Source organism: Hippocampus bargibanti, linkage group LG19 (assembly GCF_051943395.1).
Source record: "Hippocampus bargibanti isolate YZ-2025 linkage group LG19, ASM5194339v1, whole genome shotgun sequence".
Lineage (NCBI taxonomy): Eukaryota > Metazoa > Chordata > Actinopteri > Syngnathiformes > Syngnathidae > Hippocampus > Hippocampus bargibanti.
This window is the reverse complement of record NC_142752.1, coordinates 1003163-1019067: the sequence shown is the minus strand read 5'-3', so window position 1 is coordinate 1019067 and position 15905 is coordinate 1003163. Positions and strand designations below refer to the sequence as shown.

At 41.4% G+C, this 15905-nt stretch overlaps 1 long non-coding RNA gene across 1 annotated transcript; it reads right to left on the bottom strand.

Annotated features, from left to right (window-relative positions):
- Positions 1-4847: 4847 nt before the first annotated feature.
- Positions 4848-10488, bottom strand: LOC148883468 (uncharacterized). Its single transcript, XR_016118452.1, has 4 exons — positions 10419-10488; positions 7442-7554; positions 7250-7337; positions 4848-6526 (listed from the first exon to the last, which is right to left on the bottom strand). It is a non-coding gene; the product is annotated as an uncharacterized LOC148883468 (long non-coding RNA).
- Positions 10489-15905: the final 5417 nt, after the last annotated feature.

Sequence of the window (15905 nt, the reverse complement as noted above, 5' to 3'; positions counted from 1 at the left end):
AAAGAATTTTAAAAGAAAAAATGGTTAACTTTTGAGCAGAAGTCATTTGAAAACTGTTTGTGCTGTTCAGAATCTATTAGCGGTATAGCTGGCTGGCTAGCTTTTTTTTTGTATCACCAATTCAATTCAAAGCATTTCAGAGTATTTAGCCGCCAACTTATGGTAGTCGGCCCGCGACTTACTGTACAATCACACATGCGCACACGAGAAATACACAGATTGAACAGATAGAGGCGGCGAGATGGCGACTGTTGGCGAGGTGATTAGGCTGCTCGCTAACAGTTAGCAAGCGCCGGCTCCAGATTTGGACCACCGTTTCGTTGTTGTTTTACCAAAAGCAGAAAAAAATAAAGAAAAAGAAGATGTACAGTAGAGTGGACATGTGCCTGCTGAAGATAGGCCGCAAACAATAACTGTACTTTTTGACAGAAAAGTGGGTGAGTCGGGCCGACGTGCTGCCAACCGGGTAACCGGGTAACCGTATGAAAGTGCAAAATGGGATTGACAACAAAAAAGTTAAAAAAAAAACGTCGCGAGTTGAAATCTGTGGCGCAGGTTGCTAACTAACGTATGTGTTAGCCTAGCAACCAGCGTCATGCCATATATGTATTCTCGTGCTATTGAGGCTCATTGGATTAGGAGGAGTTTTGATTAATCTCGCAGTGGAGATATTTACATTTCACAGAAACCAAGTGAAAGGAAGCGTAAAGGAAAGGAAGAAGTAGAAAAACAAAATACAGGAGCTGCTGTAAAGGCACCGACTCTCGCGGCGCTATTTTGAAGTCAAAACAAAAAAGTAAAACTGTTACGAGTTTAAATTGGAGGTGTAGGTTGCTAACGCATGTGTTACCCTAGCAATAGCTAGCTAGCTAACTAGCTGTCTATCTATTTGGGTTACTTCCGGGATGAGTGAACGCTGGCTCACCCACAGAAAAATTGATCCTGTGACTGTAAAGTGACTGAGAATTTTGAAAGGCGCTTATAAATACAATGTATTATGATTATTATTATTATTAAACTATTAGCATCGCAATTGTTAGCATAATAGCATTTGGGCAGCTCCCTTTAGAAAGAGTGAGTTGCCACGGGATGTGTAAAATTTCCTCAGTTGTCCTTCGTTGAGCTTTTTGCACTTGTGTTGCTAACTTCCTACATTGTAGCATAGCAACGCTTTGCATGCTATTTATCATCTGCGTGTGTACTCAGATATTAAAATTTAGAAGCTAGCTTCATTAGCGGCGCAACAAGACGTAGACACAGTGACGCGGGGGTCAATCATCGTGACACTGGGGGAGAGTCATACTACCCGCAGCAAATAACATGCTTTCCCGCGCAAGCTAGCGCCAACTTTTCTATTCACCTGGCTAAATAGAGCAGAAGGAAGAGCCTTTCAATGGAGACCACCGTGCACACGCGCGCGCACGTGAAGCTAAGTTGATGCCCAGCCACAACACCAACCCTTAAAAACAATGAAGTCACCGTGTCATGAAAATTGTACAAAAATAGCCAACAGCTAGCTAACAGCTAGTTAGCTAGCTAATTTATTCTCAACCTTTCCTTTCCCGATCTTACATGTTAAAGTTAATTCAATAATAATAATAATAATAATAATAGTTAATCCAAATTGGCAGTAATTTAATAATAAAAAATAATATTGAATAATAAAATCTTGAAAAAATCTCAATGACGTGACTCTTGATTGATCTTTCAAACGACACAGTCTAATAATAATAATAATAATAATAATAATAATAATAATAATAATAATAAGAATAATAATACATTTCATTTATAAGCGCCTTTCAAAACTCTCAAGGTCACTTTACAGTCACAGAATCGGTTTTTCTATAGATAGAAAGCTAGCTAGCCAACAGCTAGCTAATAACTTGCCAGCTAGATAGCTAGTCAGCCAGCTATATAATAATAATAATAATAATAATAATAATAATAATAATAATAATAATAATAATAATAATAATAATAATTCTCAAGGACACTTTACAGTCACAGGCTGTTTTTTTGTGGGTAAGCAGCGGCAGCCACACGCTCCAGCGTTCACTCAACCCAGCAGTAACTCAAATCGATAGAAAGCTAACTCTTCATGGTGTTATTTTGAAGTTGTGGCTACATAGCTAACTCACGTGGCGCTTTCTTTGGGGGGGAGGCATCTTTCTCAAAGTTTGTATGAGTGCCTACTTGCTCTATTTCTTGTACTGTAACGTGTAAACGAAGCTCAACTCCGCCTTCTTTTCTTGGTGGCGGCGGTGGTGTTGTGCTTGCGCTCTATTGTTGCCCTTTAAGCGATGCTGACAAGCGGATTCACATGGCCGCATCATGCTCCACTTGACTGATGCACAACACTTTAGCCTGCACACGCGGGGTTGCCAAAATCACCCCCCGAATCCCCCATGAGACCCCCTACTGAGCTTGAACTCCTTACGTCTGTGTGACTGTCTGACAAAGCAGGATGGGTCATCACTGCAGCAATGCGTTCGCACCTGGAGGAGGCCTCTTGTACCTATTACTAATACTAATACATTGTATTTATAAGCGCTTTTCAAAACTCTCAATGACAAAGCTAATAACATCAGCAACATTGTTGAGAAAATATAAACAAAAAAGGCCTGAAAAAGGCAAATCAGAGAGAGAAGATGATGATGAGAGCAGTCGCTACCCCAATCAAGAATCAATTGAATGCGCTAAGTAGTATAATGTAAATTGAGCTGACTATTAGCGATATAGCTATCTCGTTAGCTAGCCATCTATTAGCTATGTCCTTGAAAGTTTTGAATGGTGCTTATAAATACAATGTATTATTAGTAGTAGCTATCTATTAGCTAGCTAGTTGAATGTGCTAAGTGGTATAATGTAAAGCTAGCTAGCTATTAGCTATGTCCTTGAGAGTTTCGAAAGGCGCTTATAAATACAATGTATTAATTAATTAGTAGTAGTAGTAGTAGCTTTCTATCTATTTGAGTTACTTCCGGGTTGAGTGAACGCTGGCGCATGTGGCTGCCGCTGCTTTATTATAATAATAATAATAAATTTGATTTATAAGGGTCCTTTCAAAACCCTCAAGGTCACTTTACAATCACAGTCATTGAGCAACCCAAAGTAGTAACTTTGCTGCGGCAACATACACAACATAAGCACATTTGACAATGAATGTTCACTTCACTTTCTTACCTGGCTTGCCAACTCCATCATAACTTGAGTTGTTTTATCTTTACAGGAGCGACAATACTTTATTTTAACTCGTATATTTGTTGTTTTATTTGTTTATTCTTCATCCAGAGCGCCTGTCAAACTCTTTACCTCCTTCCACGATCGCCATTTTGGCCGCCATCCTAATTGTACTCCAGCTGGCACGTAATGGCTTTCTTCTTCGTTGGTGTATCTGACCGCTAATTTCTTCTTCGTTGGTTTCTCTAACCGCGAAGTTCTTCCCGTTGTAATTGGGCGCGTTATCTGCCATTTATATACGATGCTGCCGTCTATAGGTCAATATACGAAATGCAGGCGATCAACTGTAAACAAAGCAGACAAAACTGGGCAATACAAAGTAGTGACGAGACGAAAAATAAACTTGTGTTTATTCATTTATTAAATTCAAACAATGTTGGAAAGTTTGTTTTATTCCAGTTTTTGTGATTCCAGTATTTTGGATGACTAAATAAATAGCTGTCTAATGTGGTTTTCAACTTTTAAATTTATTGTGTGTGCGCACACACGTTTCAGTGTTTCATGCTAATAGCGGCTAGCAAAATGTACAAAAGCCCGTGGGCTCAACAGTCAACGTGTCAGAAAAAAAGAGCAAATGCAAATATGCAGGAGGGGGTGAAAAAGAGGGATAGGAGGGAAAAAAGAGGGAATATTTTCAAACATGTTATCCTCTTTGAAAAAATAAGAAATATAACTGGTCCAATAGGAACAAGTGGATCAAACCAGTTGTGGTGCGATTAGCTTCTTCTTCTCCGGTTGCTAATCTTCTGTCCCTCCCCCGTTTTGATGAATGATCAAAATATGAGCATTTATTGCAGGGGCAATTCTACTGGTGGAGAATTTGGGGGTGTTAAATCCTAAACAAACACGTCATGTTTGAATTTGGGTGGGTTGAGGGCGCACCTATTTTACCTGAAGACGGCGTGGGTTGAGTTTTCAGGCAGCTGTCCGTCCACAGATAAATTTACAGCTTACAATCCATTATCATCCGGGCAATTTTTTTATTGATACCAAGCAATAAACAGGACACAAAAATGTTAGAAAAGACATCATGTTGAAGTAACAAGGTAAAGTGATACCACGGCTAACGAACGCATTAGCTAACGAACTTTTCACCTTACATTTTGCGAGAATATAATCTTGGCATACGAACTAGTTTTGGGGAAACACACAAAGTGCCACAATGGTTTCCACACCCACTTTCTTTGAGTGCAGACATGGTTTGTTATCGAGTGGAGGACTTTTCCTATTATGGCACTGAAAAAGACCCCACCACAGGCTAGTGTTAAGCCGTGGAAGACACAAAAGAAAATGACGGTCAAGCATAAAAAGGACATCATCAAAAAACACCAATGAGGTGTGCGTTTGTGTGACTTAGCGTCCCAGTACCAGTACGCTAAGTCGACCATTGCTACGTGTGGCTAAGGGTGTTTCTGTGTTGTCTAAACAACGGTCTCAAACAATAAAAGAGGTTGAAAAACTTCTGTCGATTTGGATTAACGAAAAGCAGCTAGCAGGGGAGAGTGTAAGTGAGGGTATTATCGCTGAGAAAGCACGGCGACTTCACTCGGATATCATCAAGAAACAACTACATATAGGACCATCACAAAAGTCAATAAAACGACTTTATTATACAGTGCAGTTTATTTCTTTGATTAGAATATAACAGCACATTTATTATACATAAAATAAGGTATATTTTGTGTCGTTTTTAAGGCTTATTTAGAAGAAAATGATGTTTTATGGGGAGGTGGGAACGGATTATTATCATTTTAATGATTTCCTATGGGGAATTAATGTTTGGAAGACAAACACATAATTTCTGGGAACCAATTAAGTTCGCAAGCGGAGGTACCACTGTATCAGCTTGGAATTGAAGCGGATTGACGCGGGATATCAACATTTAGCTTGTGGCAGACGTGCACATGTCACCATAACCTGATCAACTAATGGTTCACCCTGTCAAACTTCATGATAGCCCCCCACGACCCTTTTTTTGAGGCGAGGGTCTCCCGCATTACAAAACAAGAATGTCGTCCGCCCCACATGAGCAAAAAAAAAAACCACAAACTTCACCGTCAACTTATCAGAGTTCAACACTCAGCCTGCGCGCGTAAAGGTGCGTAGCCGTGCACGAGCCAGATAACAAGTTGCAGGATTGTAAACGAAGACAGAAAAACAGATGGAGGCCAACAAACCGCAAGCCATTGTTTAGTGGCGGGCTTTTTTTTTTTTTTTTCTTTCTTCTCTCCTTATTTATGAGGCATCACCAGAACACGTCGTTTGCTTTTGGAAAGAAACGGCGGCGCTTTGTTGACAGTCAACACGTGGAAATTGTTGCGTAAACTCGATTCGCTGGCCGTCAAAACATTTGGAATGATTGCATCATTGGATTGGATGAGCCTTGATGAGTCTGGCAGTGGAGGAATTGATATGACACAGCAGAAAAGTGATAGAAGGGAGAGGAAAGGAAAGGAAGAAGTAGAAAGACAAAATACAGGCGCGCCGCCATCTTGAAGTCAAGACAACGACAAAAAAACTAAATAATGGCAACACAAAGACATTCAGTATCCGTTGGCTAACGATTGGGTAGCTAGCTAGCTACCTTTCTATCTATTTGAGTTACTTCTGGGTTGCGTGAACGCTGGCTGCCGCTGCTCACACGTGGAAAAACTCACTCAGGTGCTTAGAAGTTAAATGTATTATTATTATTATTATTAAATCTTAAGCACTTTCTGCACCCTCTTTGTTGCATGATGCAGTTCTACATGTAATAGGAGATGATCAAAGCGTCCTTTTCACCAGTGTATCAGGGACGTCATAGTGGAAAATTCATGTCTGCTACAAGATAAATGTCAAAAGCAAACACGAATCTGTAGCCTTCATTGACGAAAAGAGTTTGTCTTACATCTCCTGTCCCACGTACTGTAAATCCGCTTCAATTCGAAGCGGCGGCAAATTTACATATGCATTGACGCTGGTTGTAAAAAAAAAAAACGCCGCCCATGACAGCCGAAAAAAAAAAAAAAAACACACACACACAATGGCCCTAGAGCTTTCCAGCCCTGACAGTCAAATGGCACCGATATTCCTCCTCAATCAAAAACGGTGCTGGCATATTGACAACTAGCATGACTTCTTGAGACTTTTTGGTTGGTCTACTCTTGATTGACATATTGACCCAGTTTATGGAAGTGGCGATTGGGGGTTGAATTGGAACTGACGGGACCCGCCAGAGAGTGACCCCTGAAAAGGTCACGGAACCAAAGTGTGTCGTTACACAACCTGGGCGAATTCTCCGGCTCTGAAATCAAAGCAAACATAATAATCATCATCATAATAATAATAATAATTATAATAATTTTACACACACACACACACACTTTCACATTTAACTCAAAATTCCAACTTTTAACTCCGAATTCAGATTTTTAATTTAGAATTCAAACTTTAATCTCAGAATTCTGACATTTCACTCAGAATTTCGACTTTTCACTCAGAATTCCGACTTTCCACTCAGAATTCGGACCTCTAACTCAGAATTCCGACTTTTAATTTATAATTCTGACCTTTAACTCAGAATTCCAACTTTTCACTCAGAATTTCGACTTTAATCTCAGAACTTCAACTTTAAACTCAGAATTCCAAATTTTCACTCAGAATTCCGACTTTCAACTCAGAATTCCGAACTCTAACTCAGAATTCCAACTTTTCAGTCAGAACTTCGACTTTAAACTCAGAATTCCAAATTTTCAACTCAGAATTCCGACTTTCAACTCAGAATTCCGACCTCTAACTCAGAATTCTGACTTTAACCTCATAATTCTGAGTTACAATTCCCATTTTTAATTTAGAATTCAAACTTGAATCTTAGAAGTCCGACTTTTAACTCAGAATTCCAACATTATGTCGCAATAGGACATAGAGGCTTTTTATGTTTGTGATGGGGGGGGGGGGGGGGATCCCGCCAAACGGTGACTCATTAAGGACCACGCCGGTCTTAAATGTCCCTTTAGCGCTCGCGTACCATCTGCCAGAGCTACGCCTTTATCAGGGAAGCCGTTAGCCGCGGAATTCCCACTTCCTCACGTACCCGATCGGAAGCGTTTGCGCCACTGAAAAGAAGTCGGAGAAAAAAAATACAAGAATAAAAACGTGGAATCACCATTTTTTTTAATTAACTTCTTTCTTTTTGTATTTTTTGTCAGGCACGACTCACCCGCTCAAACGTGGTCCTCTTTTCGGACGCTGTCAAACGATTCAGACTCATGAGGTGTCAGTCGGCGTTCTGCGGTGGCCGAGAGCGAGCGGCCAAAAAGAGAAGCGTCTGTTCTGCAAAAAATATAAAAAATGATCATGTGACCACATATTGACGTCATGACGACGGCGGCGAGAGATGACGCGGCGCCATGTTGACCCCGTTAGCTGTTTTCAGGATGGAAGGCCCACATCACATGACCAACGCAAACACACGTGTGCTATATATGCTATACACACGCCCCCCCGCCGGGGGTTGTGGTCGGATGTTAGAGCGCCTCCATCGTCACAACAACAACGAAAGCAACACAACACACACACAACACACTCAAAATTTTTCAAAATATCATAAACATTTTCCAAAAATAAGAGACACCACATATCTGTCTGGCTGGCTATTTAGCTAGCTAGCTATTAGCTATATAGCTATCTACCTAGCTGACTGGCTATCGATGGGCGATCTATTAGCTAGCTAGCTTTCTATCTATTTCATTTACTTCCGGGTTGAGTGAACGCTGGCGCGTGTGGCTGCCGCTGCTCACCCACAGAAAAACTTCATCCTGTGACTGTAAAGTGACCTTGAGATTAGATTGAGTATTATTGTTGTTTATTATTGTTTATTACTGTTATGTATTTGCTAGCTAGCTATTAGCTGTCTATTAGGTAGCTAGCTAGCTTTCTATCTATTTGTGTTACTTCCGGGTTGAGTGAACGCTGGCGCGTTTAATGTATTCTTTATTATTGGCATGTATTTGCTATCTATCTAGCTAACTGGCTATCTAGCTTGCTATCTATTAGCTGTCTAGCAAGTTAGTTAAATGGCTAGCTAGCTATTAGCGGTCTATTAGCTAGCTAGCTTTCTATCTATTTCAGTTACTTCCGGGTTGAGTGAACGCTGGCGCGTGTGGCTGCCGCTGCTCACCCACAGAAAAACATCTTCCTGTGACTGTAAAGTGACTGTAAGTTTTGTAAGGCACTTAGAAATTAAATGTATTTTTTTATTATTGTTATGTATTTGCAATCTATTGACCTAGCTGGCTATCTAGCTCGCTATCTATTAGCTGTCTAGCTAGCTAACTAAATGGCTAGCTATTAGCTGTCTATTAGCTAGCTAGCTATCTTTCTATCTATTTGACTTATCCCGTGACTGCAAAGTGACCTTGAAAGTTTTGAAAACAAATGAAATGTATTACTGTATCTTATTATTCCAATCTCAGCTGCAAACATGGCTGTCAAGCGGGAAAAAAAACCTGTTTTCAACTTTTTTTTCCGTGTGAAAACAATGAGGCGCTCTAACGCAAACCGCGCCAACCGCACGTCAAATTGTTGGTGAAATTGGGTCCCTCCCTGCGGAACGTCATATTGCCCCAGATGTGATTTGATGAAATAAATGGCCTTGACACTTGAGGAATGTCTTTGTCACCGGGACGACAGACAGACACTATTGTTCTGCTGCTTTGACCCGCATCACTTTTCATTTCTCGCTTAAATGGGACGCATTCTTCACAAGAAAACTCCACCCATCCCGGGGAAAAACCACACACACACACGGCATGCTTTGACCACAATTGGCTTCAATCAGAGAACCGCAAGCCCAACAAAAGGTCACACCTAAAAAGGTTCGGTTGCGCTCGTCTTGCGCCGTAACGCACCTTTGTTTACTCGCTTACCAAAACATCATCTGTTGAGATATGAAATATGAAAGCTTTTTCTCAATTTGGGGGGAAAATGGGGGAGGAATAACACGCAGCTGCCACATGTATCGGGATAGGAAAGCATACGAGCGCCCATATCGATGCCACCTCCAATATGGAGGCCAAAGGTGCAAGTCGCCATGTTGTGTGGGTGCAGTGCCACATGTTACTCGTATGGAGATAGCACATTTTTGGAAATGGGTTTGTCCTATCCGACAGTCAAAACAATAAACAGATATATACGGTATACAGGTAATATCCGACATACGACCAGATCGACTTACGACCACCCGTATTTACGACCACGACCTCCAGACCCTATTTTTAAAAATTAAATTCTCCACCAGGCACACATATTCGAAGCAATATAAAGTGAATCCAACGAAGCTAACCTAGCTGCCCTACTGCAAATAATACAAGAAACAGGTAACATCTGACTTACGACCAGCTCGACTTATGACCACCCGTACTTACGACCACGACCTCTCGAAAGATACATCTCCTGGATGCACTGGGAGATTTTGTATTTTGTATACCCACCCCCATTTTAAGCTCTGATAACTCCAGACCCATATCACTTAGGAATTAACTTTTTATTATTTTAAATTTACAGTTAACATCCGAGTTACGACCGGTGTGAGTTACAACCACCGAAACTTACGACCATGACCTCCAGACCCTATTTTTTAAATTTAAATTCTCCGCCTGGCACCGCAACGGGCTAGCAGGCCGGCAACGTGTACGACAATTTTGGCCAGCCAGCATGTCACCCTCGCACAGCAATCGACCGTGTGATCGCACCAGAGGGGGGGGGGGGGGTTGGCAGTCATTTAGTCTCTATTCAACATTTTGAATGGATTTCAATTTACAACCATTTTGACTTACGACCGTGTGGTCGGAACGGAACTCGCTTGTGAGTCGGATGTTACCGGTATATACACCCCCCCCCCCCCCCCCCCCCCCCCCCCCCGAAACACAACCACCCCCGCACGTCGCCATCTTTACGTGTCAGATGCTCCTGAATCATCTTGCGGCAGATGTTTCTGGGAGAGCAGATTTGGGATTGCAAAACAGGAAGCACAGGTCTTGATAACACACACACACACACACACACACATATATGCAAACACGTACACACACACAAATTTATAGTAAAAAGGCCGGTGGACAACTAAATACTTGTGTCGAAATGTACTTCATAACAGGAAATAAAGTATTTATACTTATCACCGCTGCATCACGCACATTTTTTCCACGAGCTGCGGGCAAGCGCCAACACGCATGATGTCCTGTTAGAAACACGCACGCGCCCAAACTGGTCAGGCAGGAATAAAAAAAATAAAATGTAAAAAAAAAAAAAAAAAAAGTCCTACTTGCGTCAGGGTTGTTTTTGTATAATAATATTACTAATATTATACTACTACTACTAATAATAATAATAATCATCATCATACCACTACTAATAATAATAAAACTAATATTATTATACTACTACTACTACTACTACCACAACTACTACTACTACTACTACTACTACTACTACTACTACTAATAATAATAATAATAATCCTACCACTGGTAATAATAATAATAATATTACTAATATTATACTACTACTATTAATAATAATAATAATCATCATCATACCACTACTACTAATAATAAAACTAATATTATTATACTACTACTACTACTACTACTACCACAACTACTACTACTACTACTACTACTACTAATAATAATAATAATAATAATAATCCTACCACTGGTAATAATAATAATAATAATATTACTAATATTATACTACTACTACTAATAATAATAATAATAGTCATCATCATCATACCACTACTACTACTACTAATAATAATAAAACTAATATTATTATACTACTACTACTACTACTACTAATAATAATAATAAAACTAATATTATTATACTACTACTACTACTAATAATAATAATAATAATACATTTCATTTATAAGCGCCTTTCAAAACTCAATGAAAAAAATCATGAACTTAAGTGTCAATTGTTTTTTTTTTCTCTCTCTGCGGGGCCATTTAGAGAGTCTTGATGAAACCAAACAAAAACCCAATCAAGGTTTCATGAAGATACCTTCACAACTTTTTTTGTTCATGGCGGTGTGTGTGTGTGTGAGAAGCGGATGTAGCCGCTGCGCAAACAATCATGCTTCTATAGTGTATGTTTGCACAAGAGATGAAGCAACAAAGCACGGGGGGGGGGGGTGGTTTAGGGGTGGTTATGAAGGGAAAGTCACATCTGATAAACATCGACACTTGGCTGCAGCTTGAGGCAACTTTTTTTTTTGACAAATAGAAAGATGAACGGGCATGTCAAAATGCAAAACTACGCAAATCAGATGCAAAGAGTGAGTCAGCGTTTTCCCACCCAGTTCAAGGGGGACGGGCGGGGGGGGCAAGGTTCAGTCAAGTCAAGAAAAGGTGACGTGCAGACCTACACGATCAAACCATAGTCGGGTTGGACCGATGAAGTGAGCGATTCACCTGCTGGGATGAAAACAAAACCAGTCAAAATACAGTCAAAAATGGGTTTTCAACCATAATCCGTTCCAGAAACCTGCTTGAAATTTGATTTGGAGGCCCATGATGCACAGCTCATCAGCACCGGGTTATCTGAGGGCTCCATTTTGGACCCTTGGACCAAAGGCGGCGCTTATAAATGAAATGTATGTCATGCATATTAGCATATTTGACAATAAAGCTTTGACTTTTTGACTTTGACTTATTATTATTATTATTATTATAAGGCAGACCGGACCAGTCAAGGCCCGGGGGCCAAATCTGGGCCGCCATATGATTTTATTCGACCTGCGAAAGCAAATTCAACTAGCGACCGAGCTAGCAAACTAGCAAGGAAGCTAGCAAACTAGCAAGGAAGCTAGCTAGGTTTCTTTCTTTCCACCTATCTGGCTAATCCCTTACATCACAGATGTGAAAGTGAAGGCCCGGGGGCTAAATTTGGCCCGCCACATCATTTTATTCGGCCCGCGAAAGCAAATCAAACTTGTTTAATTCCGTGCTCTTCTATCAAGCTAGCTCATGACTGAGCTAGCGATCTAGCTAGTGATCAACCTAGCTGGCTAGCGATCGAGCTAGAGAGCTAGTGATCAAGCTAGCTCGATACGCGCGATCCGCAAACTAGCTAGCTTCTCTTCAACTCACCGGCTAATCCCTTGTATCAACGGTGTCAAAGCCACGGCCCGGGGGCCAAATCTGGCCCGACACACTATTTTATTCGGCCCGCGAAACCAAATCTATCGTACACTAGGCTCACACCAAACGCTAGTTTACGATGAAAACAGAGTCTTGTGTATGTTTTTAAGTCTTAATCCAACGCGCAGACCGTCATCGTGACACGTCGGAGGAATCAAAAAATACAAAACGCGGCCCCCGTTCTTTTTTTTTTTTTTTCTCGTGGGAACCTCTCGGAGACAGGCATGTCGCTCCATGAGCCAAGACGCACGGAATCCCGTTTTTCCGGGTCGCCTGTTTGTTGGCGGCGCGATGAGAACGGCGTCAAGGCGCACGGCGTGTTGGGACTTGCGCCCGACTTGGGAGAGTCTTCCTGCTCGGCCGGATCCCATTTGGGGTTTGGCGTTGATCTCTTTCGCTTTTCCAAATTGCGTGCGAAAAAAAGAGGGGGGGGGGGGGGCGCAAATCGGCAATATGGAAGGACGGCGGCCGCCTTTCAAGGGCCGCGTCCGGGTTGAAAGAGCTAGCGCCGCTTTCCCAAAGCAGGAAAAGTCACGCTTGATTAAAATATAGTGATACCTTGGCTTACGAACTTAATTGGTTCCCAGACAGAGTGTGTGAGGCGAAAAGTGTGTATTGCAAAAATTAATTTCACATAGGTAACCATTAAAATGAGAATAATCCGTTCCCAGGTCCCCGTAAAACATCATTTTCTACTAAATAAGCCTTAAAACTACACAAACTATACCTTATTTTATGTATAATACATGTGTTATTGTACTGTAATTAAAGAAATAAACTGTACTGTATAACAAAGTCGTTTTATTCACCTTTGTGATGGTCGTTGATGTAGTTGCCTCTTGATATCAGAGTGAAGTTGCCGTGCTTCCTCGGCGATAATACCCTCACTCACACTCTCCTTACACCGCACTGTATAATAAAGTCATTTTATTTACATTTGTGATGGTCGTTGATGGCTTGATGGGATGGAGTGGGAGGAGGTCAGAGGGAGGGAATTGGTGTTTGGAAGGAGAGTCACATTCTATGAGGACTGTAATTAAAGAAATAAACTGTACTGTATAATAAAGTCATTTTATTGACCTTTGTGATGATCGTTGATGGCTTGATGGAATGGAGGGGTTCGTAAACCGAGGTGTCAATGTATATCAATTTTTTTTTTTTGGCTAGCGTCGCGCATATGTTTTTACACTGGGCGCACCGCATCGCTCGACATCAAGTCAATTTGCGCTTCAAAACGTGGCGTTTCGTTCCCCGTCGCCGTTTGATCCACCGGGAAGATCAAGCTTACCAACACGGCTAAACCGGTTTGACACCGCACACATTTTCACGTTGAAAAAAAAAGGGGATGTTCCTTTTCAATGAGGTTCACTATTTTTTGGGGGGGGGGGGTTTACACCACACTTCCCCTGCGGGCGACGACACCCTCGATGTTTTTACTCGCGGCTACTACGAGTGTTGTTTTGCAAGCCGAAAGAGGAAGGGAAATGTGTCACTCATTCTATTGTGATGCAATGGCGAGGCACGCATGCTAACGCGTACGCGCTAATGAATTTCGACTTCCTCGGCTACCGCTTCGGATTTGATTTTGGAGTCACGAGTGATAAAAGACAATTCGGTATTGGACCTAAAAGAACCATTAGCATTTTTAACAGCGCTAAATATATAATAAGAGATATTCAAAGCAATATAAAGTGAATCTAACTAAGCTAACCTCACCAAACTGCTCTCCAAATAATACAAAATACAAGTAACATCCGACTTACGACCACCCGTACTTACGACCATGACCTCTTGAAAGATACATCTCCTGGATTCACTGGGACATTTTGCATTTTGTATTATTAATAATACAATAATACATTTGATTTAGAAGCGCCTTTCAAAACTCTCAAGGTCACTTTTCAGTCACAGCATAAGTTTTTCTGTGGGTGAGCAGCGGCAGCCACATGCACCAGCGTTCACTCATCCGGGAATAACTCAAATAGATCAAGTTAGCTAGGTAGCTAACAGATAACTAATAGCTAGCTAGTTATTTAGACAACTAATAGATAGCAAATGGATAGCCAGCTAGGTAGCCTGCAACGGTGACCTCGTTCAACCGGGAATAACTCAAATAGATCAAGTTAGCTAGCTAGATAAGATAACTAATAGATAGTTCGCTAGCTAACTAGTAGGACAGCTAATAGATAGCAAATAGATAGCTAGCTAGGCAACGCGTACGACAATTTTGGCCAGCCAGCATCTCACTCTCGCACAGCTATCAACCGTTTGCGAGTCATTCAGCCTCCGAGTCTCTATTCAACATTTTGAATGGATTTTGACTTACGACCATTTCAACTTACGACCGTTTGTTCGTAACGGAACTCGGTCGTAAGTCGGATGTTACCCGTATAATGATTTATATAGCGCTTTAACAACAGCTGAACCTGTAACAAAGCGCTTCACAATTTCCAAACAAAAGTTGAAACGGGGGGTGAAAAATGGCCCGCGAATCCCAAGGGCGGGAAACTCGGGCAGGCCATTGCCGGGGCAACGAGAGTCGGCACTCCGTAAGGGAGGGCCGTCCCATTTGCATGGGGAACATTTGCAAGTCAAAGCTAGCGTGGGCCGGGCCACAGGAGAGCCGGCACGCCCGAGCAGGAACGCCATCGACGCTCTGGTTGAGCTCGGACCGCTTTCAAAATGGCGCCGTTTGTTTACTTTTGGCCATAGTGATCACTTCCAATAAAATAAACAATTAACTTATTTGCAAATGTATTCGGGTTTTGAAAATATGAGGGAAAGCGCCATTGCCGAATTCATTCGGGTTTTGTTTTTTCATGCTTGGGTGCTGATAAAGCGCTAGCCATGGCCTCTGGCAATGTTCCACAAGGGGGCAGCATTTCCCCTTTTTTCCATGTTAGTGCTTTGTTCCAGTTTCAGCTGTTGTTCAAACTAGCTATCTGTTGGCTATCTACTAGCTGGCTGGCTAGCTTTCCATCTGTGTATTTAATAGTGACAATCAGTGCATTAGCTAACAAACGAGCTCGCTAGCTAGCGATTAGCTATATAACAATCTAGGTGGTTAGCTATCTAGCTGGCTATCTATTAGCTATCTACTAGCTGACTAGCTCGATTTCTATATATTTACTCCCAGGTTGAGTGAACGCTGGCTAGCTACCTATCTTGCTGGCTATCTATTAGCTAGCTAGCTTTCTATCTATTTGAGTTACTTCTGAATTGAGTGAATTGGAGTGAAAATGACAAAAACTGGCACTGGAGTGGACACATTTTTGGCACGTCGTCTGCCAGTGAACGAGTTAAATAGGACTCATCAAGAGCCAACTTTTTGGTGTTGAAATGTACAATGTTGAATTTTCTGCCCTTTTATAGGCGAGTTTCGTGGTTAACTTTAATTTGGGAGTGAAAAACAGCTTGAAGCAAGCAAACTGGACCTCTTGGGGGTGTTCAGGGTGAAAGAAATCAACATATTTGA